A 10,327-nucleotide genomic window follows, 5' to 3' on the forward strand; every position below is an offset into this window, starting at 1 on the left:
TGTCTTTCCAACAATTGACGCTTGTAAACAGAAAGTGTTTTCACCTGGCTGCCGCTTTAGATAAATATTTGTTGCAAGGTGTCGATCTCTGTCAGTGGTCCGAATGATTTGATGCAATCCGCATGTATCTATACCAGAATTATTGAACTGCTTATGTCAAGGTGAGGATGACGATTGATTTATTTACGACAAGTATGTGGTTTGGGGAATATGGACACTCCATTGAAATCCATCAATTCGTGTTAATTTCATTATTGATGTAGGCTGTTTGGGTATTTATGCCCCTAAGAATATTGGGTCATTAATTGTCTTCATCATATCGTATTTCATTTGAGTCAACAAGGTCAATAATTTTCTGTATCACTCACTGGTTTATTGATGAATAATGGATCACAATTGATTCTGCACGATTTGGTCCGATGTAAAGAATTCTTTAGAATTACAAAAGTTGCAGTTAACTATACCAGTTACAAAGGGGAATCGCTGTTAAATATCAATGAAATCTACAACAGAGAGAAAAATATGAAATGTTCTGTTAATAGATGAAATTATGTCATGCAGTATCAGACAATTGTTGATCAACAAAAATTAATTTGAAATGCATTTCAAATTCAAACATTTTTATTTTGAAAAGTTGATAAGAAAACTAAACCAAATTTCATTCTATAACTGGATATGCACATTAAAGGTTGATTGGATAGACAAATTTAGTGTATAAGCCTACCTGTTTTAGCAAATTAATTTATTAATTAATTAATTGATGATGATGATGATGATAATGATGATGATCGTGATGATGATGATGATGATGATAATGATAATGATGAAATAAAAAATCAGAAGACAGATGAGGGAACCTGGTTCATATGGATCCTATAAGCATGAACAGTAGTGTACTTAATACATGCAAAGTTTAAGGTAGTACTCACCTGACCTTCTGCTGTGAATGCTAAATAATATATAATGCTTTGTTCTGCAGGGAAATCACCCAAATCGGTATATTGAGTCAGCGTGAAGCTAAAATTAATGATGTTTCAGGATAATATTTGTTATATATTTTATTCAGATCATGGCAGGTACACACAACAATAATTCCAGCTATATGATGGTGGCCTCTAAATAATCAAATCTGAAACAGACAATCCAGTGATTGATGTCATGAGCAGCATTCCATGCTGTGGAGGTACGTTGACATGCCATCAACCAAGTCATAGAGCTTTACAGACCTCCCAATCCTTTGGGTCACCTCTTACAACCAGCATACTCACTCACTCACTCACTCACTCACTCACTCACTCACTCACTCACTCACTCTCAAACTCATTCACTCACTCACTCACTCTCACACTCATTCACTCATTCACCCTCTCACTCACTCACTCTCACACTCATTCACTCACTCACCCTCTCACTCACTCACTCACTCACTCACCCACTCACCCTCTCACTCACTCACTCACTCACTCACTCACTCACTCACTCACATACTCACTGAAACAGTACTTAATGAACTATACAGTGGCACCGACTCCAGTTTTCCGATCACATCGAGCACCTACACCTTGGCGTCAGTTCTCACACCAAACTATTTGCATACAGATATGTTCTGTCAGTGTCTGCAGACCTCAACTAATTGAGATATGATATCATGGGATATCACATCGCCCTCTGGTGGCCAATTCAATTATCACTGGACAATGGGGAGGAGAGGAGTGGAAGCAGACATTAGGTGAAAGAAGTGTCGTTGTGGGATGTTGCCTTGTGCTTGGTGCTGTTTAAAAAACACTAGTTGTCACAGTTGACCGAAATATTCGTGCATCACGATACCTTTAGCCAAGTTTCTTAAGGCTATGTATTAATACAAAATGCTATTTCATTTTATTCTCTGGGGTCTGCGAGACAGACTCAGAGAGAGAGTGAGAAGAGAGAGTGACAGAGAGGGGAGAGAGACAAAGAAAGACAGATGGACAGAAATACTGAGACAGACAGAGAGAGAGGGAGAGAAAGAGAGGGTCAAAGACGCACAGAGAGACATGCAGACGGAGAGAGGGAGAGAAAGACAGATAGACAGACATGCTTTGAGAGAGAGAGAAAGAAAGAAAGAAAGAAAGAAAGAGAAAGAAAGAAAGAAAGAGAGAGAGGGAGAGAAAGACAGATAGACAGACATGCTTTGAGAGAGAGAGAGAGAGAGAGAGAGAGAAAGAGAGAGAGAGAAACAGACACATGCTGACAAACAATGAGAGGGGAGGCACAGACAGACCGACACTGACAGAGAGAGTAAGGAATTCGATATGAAAAATATGTAAAAAAAATTAGCAGTAAGAAATGGTCACATAGGCAATCACAAACAGACAAACATTTGAATACAGTTTGTGTTACACTTGTCTTTGCCTTTCACAATAAAATATGTTCAAATATAAAAACGAAAAAATTAAAACACTGTCTAAGCACAATCTCAACCCTCAATATAATCGGAAACCAGCATTCGTGGCGTCACGTTTCTGCCAATTCTTGGAAGCCTCAGCTAACTTATCGCTTTGAATGATTTTTTCTCGCTTATTGTGATACTGAACAATGCGTACACTGGTTATGTAAATACGTGGGGAAACTGCTGACAGCCAAGCCCATGAAACAGAAAATCCCATGCCAATATCATTTAGCTCCAACCAATCTAATAATAGGAATCAATATGCTCTACTGTCATGAAGATCATTTATTTACTGTTCATATTTCTCTTGATTTGTACTAATGAGCGGGGCCAGCCACCAATTTGACGATACCACAAACACTGTTTATCATGGCTTTGGCACTACAAACCAGTTCATAGGGTTTAAGCTACTGATACTAGTCATAGTGATGTTATTTGCTACAGCCTTGATGACTATTTTATGTGTAGGTTTTGTTTGTTGTTTAACGCCGTACTCAGCTATATCCCAGCTATATGAGCCTGTAAATACTTGAGTCTGGACTAGACAATCCTGTGATTGATATTGTGAGCAACGATCCGTGCTGTTGGGGTGTGCAATGACAAACACGTAGCTGAGCCTGACCACCCGATCCATTTGGTCGGCTCTTATAACCTGTGTAGTAGGATGCTGGGGACCCATTCTAACCAGGAGAGAGAATGGGAAGGGGGGGATGAGGATGGGTTGTTGTGGGGGAGGGGTGGATATTAAAAAATGAAAGGTTGACACAGTGAGTGTGGGTAGGGGGGGAGAGAGAATTGGAAGGGGGGGGGATGAGGACGGGTTGTGGAGGGGGAGGGAGAAGGGGGCGGATATTAAAGAATGAAAGGTTGAGACAGTGAGAGTGGGTGGAGAAGGGGGGGGACACTTTATACAAAAATATGGGGGATCATTAAAAAAATGTGACAAATTTGAACATTATTTAGGGACTACCCATTTAATTTAGGCGGGGGGGGGGGCATGAAAAAATGTCTGATCCAAGGTCTTGTAATGGCATCTGAAATCTTGCTGATACAGTGTCACAGTTTCATTGATCATCATTTAAACATATAGCTGAACCTTTTTTATTACAGTTCTGCCAAGAATTAATACAACAATATCTGTCATTTGCCATGCATGGTCCATGACAATCAGATTCATGAAAATTATTATTGTTTAGTTTTATCCAATAACCATGCAAATTTGGACATTTAAACTGAAAAACAATTCCAAAGACGTGTTCGCTTCATGTTCCAGTCACAGAGGTCAAAGAGGTCACAGAAACCATTGTTAACAAATGTCAATAACATATCAATTTCCTGGTGATTATGGAAGCAGTAATTGTGAAGTAAGGAGTCTTTAAGGGTCTGATGCGAGTTACAGAAAACCCAGCGTTGCTAGGTGATAGTGTATGATTGGGAATGTTACATTGTGGAAGCATTATATGGTCATTTGATGATGCTTGGTGAGGTGATGAAGTTCATTAGGGGCACAGGTTGTTATTTGCATTGAGAGATCAGATTGATTCTAACAGGTACGTAGTTTATGTAGCACAACTTGTTTTGTTTCGTTTGTTTATTTTTGGAAAATGGCATGATGAACTTGAATTTTAGATGTAAACTCCACATGACATTGGCCCTTCTGGCTGTAAGCTCTTCAAATGTTATATAACATACAATGTGTATAAAGACTAAAACACAAGCAATATGCTTTAACACACTCTAGTTCAAACTTTGTTTCAAAGGAGTGAGTGAGTATGGTTTTACACCGCTTTTAGCAATATTCCAGCAATATCACGGCGGGGGACACCAGAAATGGGCTTCACATATTGTGCCCATGTGGGGAATCAAATCCTGGCCTTCTGCGTGACGAGCGAACGCTTCAACTACAAAGCTACCATCACATTTTATGTGTACTGAGCTTGTAAACTGAAATATGGATTCAATATAGCATGTCAAAAGTGTGTTTGGAATACAAGAGGGTTTCGTTTTTTATATGGAATTCTTTTCAAATTTTATTTTTGATGAAATAAAGTATTTAAAGGTACTTGAGGAGAGAACAGATTGGTGTAGGCCATCTATAGAAGTCCAGTTTCCACCCTTGCCAAACAAGGATGGAATTCTCAAGGTATTCGACGTCTGGTTTGTAAACTGCCATGCAGATTTCTGTCGATTGCAGATGTGTACCGACATCTTAGCGTCAACATATATTTTCGAAATCTTTTCATGTTTTAATCAAGGTGCTCACATGATTTGATGCACTTCGCGAAGCTAGACCCATTTTATTACAATGTCGGTGTATCGAGCAGATCATCTTCAGTGGGCAACGCCATTTTATTTGAAGTAAATGCGAGTGATATGAGAGGCGGAATCTGATAGTAGGGATGTGGAAGGGACATCACTCGTAATAGCCAATGGTGGCGCTACGATCGAGCCCAAAAATGCCAGCCTAGTTCGGTAACGGTGAAACTGGACTTTTACAGTCAGTTAACTCCCTTACCTTGGGAAGTGAGTGAGTGAGGTTTTACGCTGCTTTTAGTAATATTCCAGCAATATCACGGCGGGGGACACCACAAATGGGCTTCACACATTGTACCCATTACCTTGGGAAGATGTATATGTTGATTTGTAAACTATTAAAGGATTTGTAGCCAATCAGGATATATCGGTAAATCTAACAGTACAGATTGGCAAGCGAGTGAGTCACTCTATGTCCTCAGTACTGATAAAACAGCTCCGCAAGCCCAGGACAATTGTAAAAATAGATATTAGATATACCGTATTCGACGTAATAAGCGCCCACAGCGATATTTGCTAATATATTGGCTAGTGAACAATCCCAATTAGCACCCCTTGAACAATGTACAAAAGACTTATTTATTCACGTATAATACACACTCATGTGTTATATGCACCCTTAATTATGGGCAATTAAATTCTGGAAAAATATATCTGTCACATATAAACATTTCAAGCTGTCAGCATAAACCATAAAATTTATCTTTCAACTCTGTTTTTTCACCAAAATAATATTCTAATAAGAGCCCCCTATTTCTAATTTTAAGGTGTCACACATTGTACCCATAACCTTGGGAAGATGTATATGTTTATTTGTAAACTATTAAAGGATTTGTAGCCAATCAGGATATATCGGTAAATCTAACAGCACATATTGGCAAGCATTTCGAGTGAGTCACTCTATGTCCTCCGGTACTGATAAAACAACTGATAAAAGCACTGACCAGATGGTTACTGGGGCATGGTAACTCTGCCTGGTGCACTGCCACTGCTTGATTGATAAGGATGAGTTGTAGTAGCATCTTCATTCAACTATCTAAAATATATAATACCGTATTCGAAATAATACGCACCCAGGACACCTTAAAATTAGAAATAGGGGGCTCTTATTAGAATATTATTTTGGTGAAAAAACAGAGTTGAAAGATAAATTTTATGGTTTATGCTGACAGCTTGAAATGTTTATATGTGACAGATATATTTTTCCAGAATTTAATTGCCCATAATTAAGGGTGCATATAACACATGAGTGTGTATTATACGTGAATAAATAAGTCTTTTGTACATTGTTCAAGGGGTGCTAATTGGGATTGTTCACTAGCCAATATATTAGCAAATATCGCTGTGGGCGCTTATTACGTGGAATACAGTATATGTAATATCTATATTTACAATTGTCCTGTGCTTGCAGAGTCTTTTTGTGAACTCACTGCACATTATTTTGAAAATAAATGTTTGTGCATTTGTTCTGCCGTATCAAATAGAGCTAAAGAAAATGAAAATGTATATAATTAATTATAGCTTTACCACTTTTAAAAAACGTGTTGATGAATATTATTTACCATTTTTTCACATATATACATTGGGGAAAATGACATGTTTCACATTTCATTTATTATGCATGTCTTCAAATACCTTCTGGGGGGTCAGGTAGCCTAGTGGTTAAAGCGTTCCCTCGTCAAGCCGAAGACCCGGGTTCAATTCCCGATATGGGTACAAAATTTTGAGGATGTTTGTCATTCTAGAAATGATAGAAACCATTTTTCAAAGCTATTTCTGATTACACTGAATTGTCATATGTCATATGTAGTGGTAGGCCATATTTGGACTTCTACATCTACAGACACACACGAAAACCTTTTAGTGCTATTTGTCTTTTTCTTTTTTTCTTGAAATTTAAAGATACTAACTTGAAATTTCAAGATGCTATGTTGAGATTTCAAGTTAATAATTTGAAATTTCAAGATACATACTAAGTTGGACCACAATCGTAAAAGTATTTACATACGAATATTGGAAAAACTTGGAATAATATTCAGCTGAAATATTGCTGAAAGTAGCGTTGAACAAAAAGCAAACAAATATAATAAAGTCGGAATCGTACAATGGACGTTGCTTTTAAAGGAGATGTTTTATGATTATCGAAAAAGAATTGTTATTTTTATTCAACAAGAATGAGAATATGTGTTATTGCTTAAATTCACATGGGCATGTGTAAGGATATTTGCGGCCAAAACAAAGTAGTTAAACATGGACTAACGAATGAGAGAATACATCAATCTCATTAAAATCAGATCTAAGTTCTCACTGTCGCTAAACAAAGATCTGAGGACATCCCATTACGGGTCACGTCAGAACGACCTTTCTCGAACTTTGACCGACCACTGAACAACTAACAAGAAATGGACATCAGCCAATTAGAAAGCAGCTTTTTTTAAGGTTGACGGCACTCGTTTCAAACTGGCGACTTTCATTTCAGACTGCGCTTGAAAAATATGTTGACACAGTTCTTGATTAAAATTTTAAAATCTGAACAAACAAATATTCTGGATTGTCTAATATATGGTTGCGATTGTATGGCAGTGCTTCCAACGTACCTCCTCCGTTCAAATGTTTATCCCACAGAAGCGTAACATAGACGATAATTTTGACGGAATCAGCCGTACAGGACGTAACTGTTGTTCGGAATACCCCGTGTTAACGTTTTCAAGGTTGCATGATTAGAAATCACATTCCTACTGTCACTTTCATGATCTGGTAAGCGACGCTTTGATTGGTCGAATGAAAGGTCGTTCTGATGTGACCCATAATGGGATGTCCTCAGATCTTTGTTCAGTGATAGCAAGAACTATGATCTGGTTAGAATGAGATTGGAGAATACATGGACTAACAAATGAGAGAACACATGGACTAACAAAATATCCTTAAATGTTTTTATCAGTACAGTTTTCATCATTATCACTGCTGTTTAAATCTGTTCAAATCAAACTTTTTAATACTAACTACCCAGACAGTATTATTAAAACACATCACAGGTATGAAGTAATAATGCTGTTTTTACTCCGAAAAGCACCTTGTTTTCGATTCACCGCTATCGTGCCAGATGACACCACAAGTAAAGTAAGAAATATTTAACTTATTATTAGATGTCATATATAAATACCGTATTCGACGTAATAAGCGCCCAGGGCACTCTCAAAATTAGAAATAGGGGGCGCTTATTAGAATATTATTTTGAGTTGAAAGATCGTAAATTTCGTGGTTTATGCTAACAGCCTGAAATGTTTACATACGACAGATATATTTTTCAAGAATTTAATTGCCCATAATCAAGGGTGATATAACACACGAGTGCGTATTATGCACAAATAAATAAGTCTTGTGTACATTGATCAATCGGAAGGGGTGCTGATTGGGATTGTTCACTAGCCAACATATTAGCACATATCGCCGTGGGCGCTTATTACGTCCAATACGGTACTATAAGGATTGTGGCCTGGAAGCCCTTTGGTGCATGATATAAGTTAGATTTAGTTCCAAATTATGAACTATTTTTACCATCCAGTGAGAAAATAGTAGTTGCTACCTACCAACATCCGGTTTGGCATGGACAGCGATTACTCCTTGTGTCATAATATAAGTCCAACCTTGGGTGTCTGAAGACTTCTGTCTGCCATCTGTCTCAGATCAATAACTATCATGTTAGGTCTCCACTTCATGTGAGGATCAAAATTTGCCAAATTTAAACAAAATGTCTTACATAGTTCTGAGAGTGCCAATCATACATCTAAAGGATTATGAAACTGTAGTCATTGACCTTTGGACCCTAATTGTAGGAAATTCTTTTCTTAGTATAATTGGAATCTCAATAATCTATTCTAGATTCTATGTCGGATATAAATGGATGCACAAATTATTTCTGGGAGCTCATTTTAAGGATCTTAATCCATAGAAAGTGAGATTTTATTTAGCAGCCTCTTTAAAATCAGATTGGTTATACCTCTCTGCAATATTCCAGCAATATCATGGCGGGGGACATCAGAAATGGGCTTCACACATTGTACCCATGTCGGGAATCGAACCTGGGTCGTTGGCGTGACAATCAAACGCTTTAACCACTAGGCTACCTGACCACCCCATGAAGATCCAAAGACGAAGGTGATCTTTCTAATCTGCGTTGAGGTTTCTAAATTCTCTGTATAAGTGAGTGAAGCATTCAAACCACATATATGATATCTGACCTTTCCCCAGTGTACATAGCTAATGTTGTGCCATTATATTGCTGTTGATATTTTATACATATTCGCTGTGCAGAGTTGCCTCCCTTGGGCCTGCCAGAAACCTATGATCATGGGTTCGAATCTCAGTTCGCCCCAATTATGTTGCTAGGTTTGTCAGCACCATACCTGGTAAAGATCTGACGCCTGCATCACTTCGGGCTTTCCTCCCACATCAAGCTGACATGCTGTAATATTTAAGGATTGACTGTGTTGTTTTTTTCCCGGTTCAATGAGGTATGAATCGAAAAACCGATGTGCAAACTGTATGAATCCGCCGAGCAGAAAGGGAATTCCCTCGACTGTAATATTGGGTTTCCCTGACATTCTGTTGAAATAAAAGTAGTCCGCTTCGGTGGGCCTGGGTTAATTTTTTATATTCATTTGGAAATGAATGCAATAACACATGCCCAATTTAGGTAATCAGAATGCACGAATTACAATGAACACAACGAAAATTTATTTGTAACAGAATATTGTTCAGAACGGCGTTAAACCCAACTCACTCACCCACTCACTTAAAAAATGCCTCCGTGGTCTTGAGGTAGAGTGTCCGCCCAGAGAGCGGAAGGTCCGGGGTTTGATCCCCGGCCGCGTCATACCAAAAGATGTTGAAAGATGGTACTTGTTGCTACCCTGTCTGGCGCTCGGCATTAAGGGGCTAAAACAAGGACTGGTCGGCTCATACTGTGTCAGAGTGGGGTATTCATGTTAAACTGTGGCATGGTATCTCAATGAGCTAGCACTATAAATCGGCATCAGTCCGGACTAGTACAAGCAGATACACACACACACACACACACACACACACACACACACACACACACACACACACACGTGCATGTACGTCGCTATATAAGTGCAATAATCTTGGACGCGACGTTAAACCCCATTTCACCTCACCTCACCCACTTACTTAAAAGTTCATTCTTGTCTCATGGAGACAAAACAATACATTCAGTAAAGGTTTTCCATGTTTTCCTTTGACATTACAAACTATCAAACCCTCAAAACCCTTTGCCCTTGAAGAATTACATATGATTCTATTGTATACTTCTGCTCTTTGTAGCTATTGATTTATTTGAAAATATCTTCACAAGCAGAAATAGTTTTCAAATTAGAAATTTCATTTAGTTGTTTATAACCAGATGATTTCTATTCATGGACTGGTCAAAGAAGGTCTGTAACGAGTTTTATCCCATCCATTCATGACTAATAATGATAAATCATAAACATGTTGCAGATGAAAGGGATCTGCGTCCAGCTACTATCAGTTATAGTGAGTTATGACACTAGGGATGAAATAAGC

General features: G+C 38.2%; 1 protein-coding gene across 3 annotated transcripts in view; it reads left to right on the top strand.

The window, feature by feature from the left end:
• Positions 1 to 10,327, top strand: part of LOC124135295 (adenylate cyclase type 2-like) — a 115,472-nt gene that overhangs the window by 18,413 nt on the left and 86,732 nt on the right. The window lies entirely within an intron of this gene.

This window comes from Haliotis rufescens, unplaced genomic scaffold (genome assembly GCF_023055435.1).
Source record: "Haliotis rufescens isolate VD_foot unplaced genomic scaffold, xgHalRufe1.0.p SCAF_19, whole genome shotgun sequence".
NCBI classification, from domain to species: domain Eukaryota; kingdom Metazoa; phylum Mollusca; class Gastropoda; order Lepetellida; family Haliotidae; genus Haliotis; species Haliotis rufescens.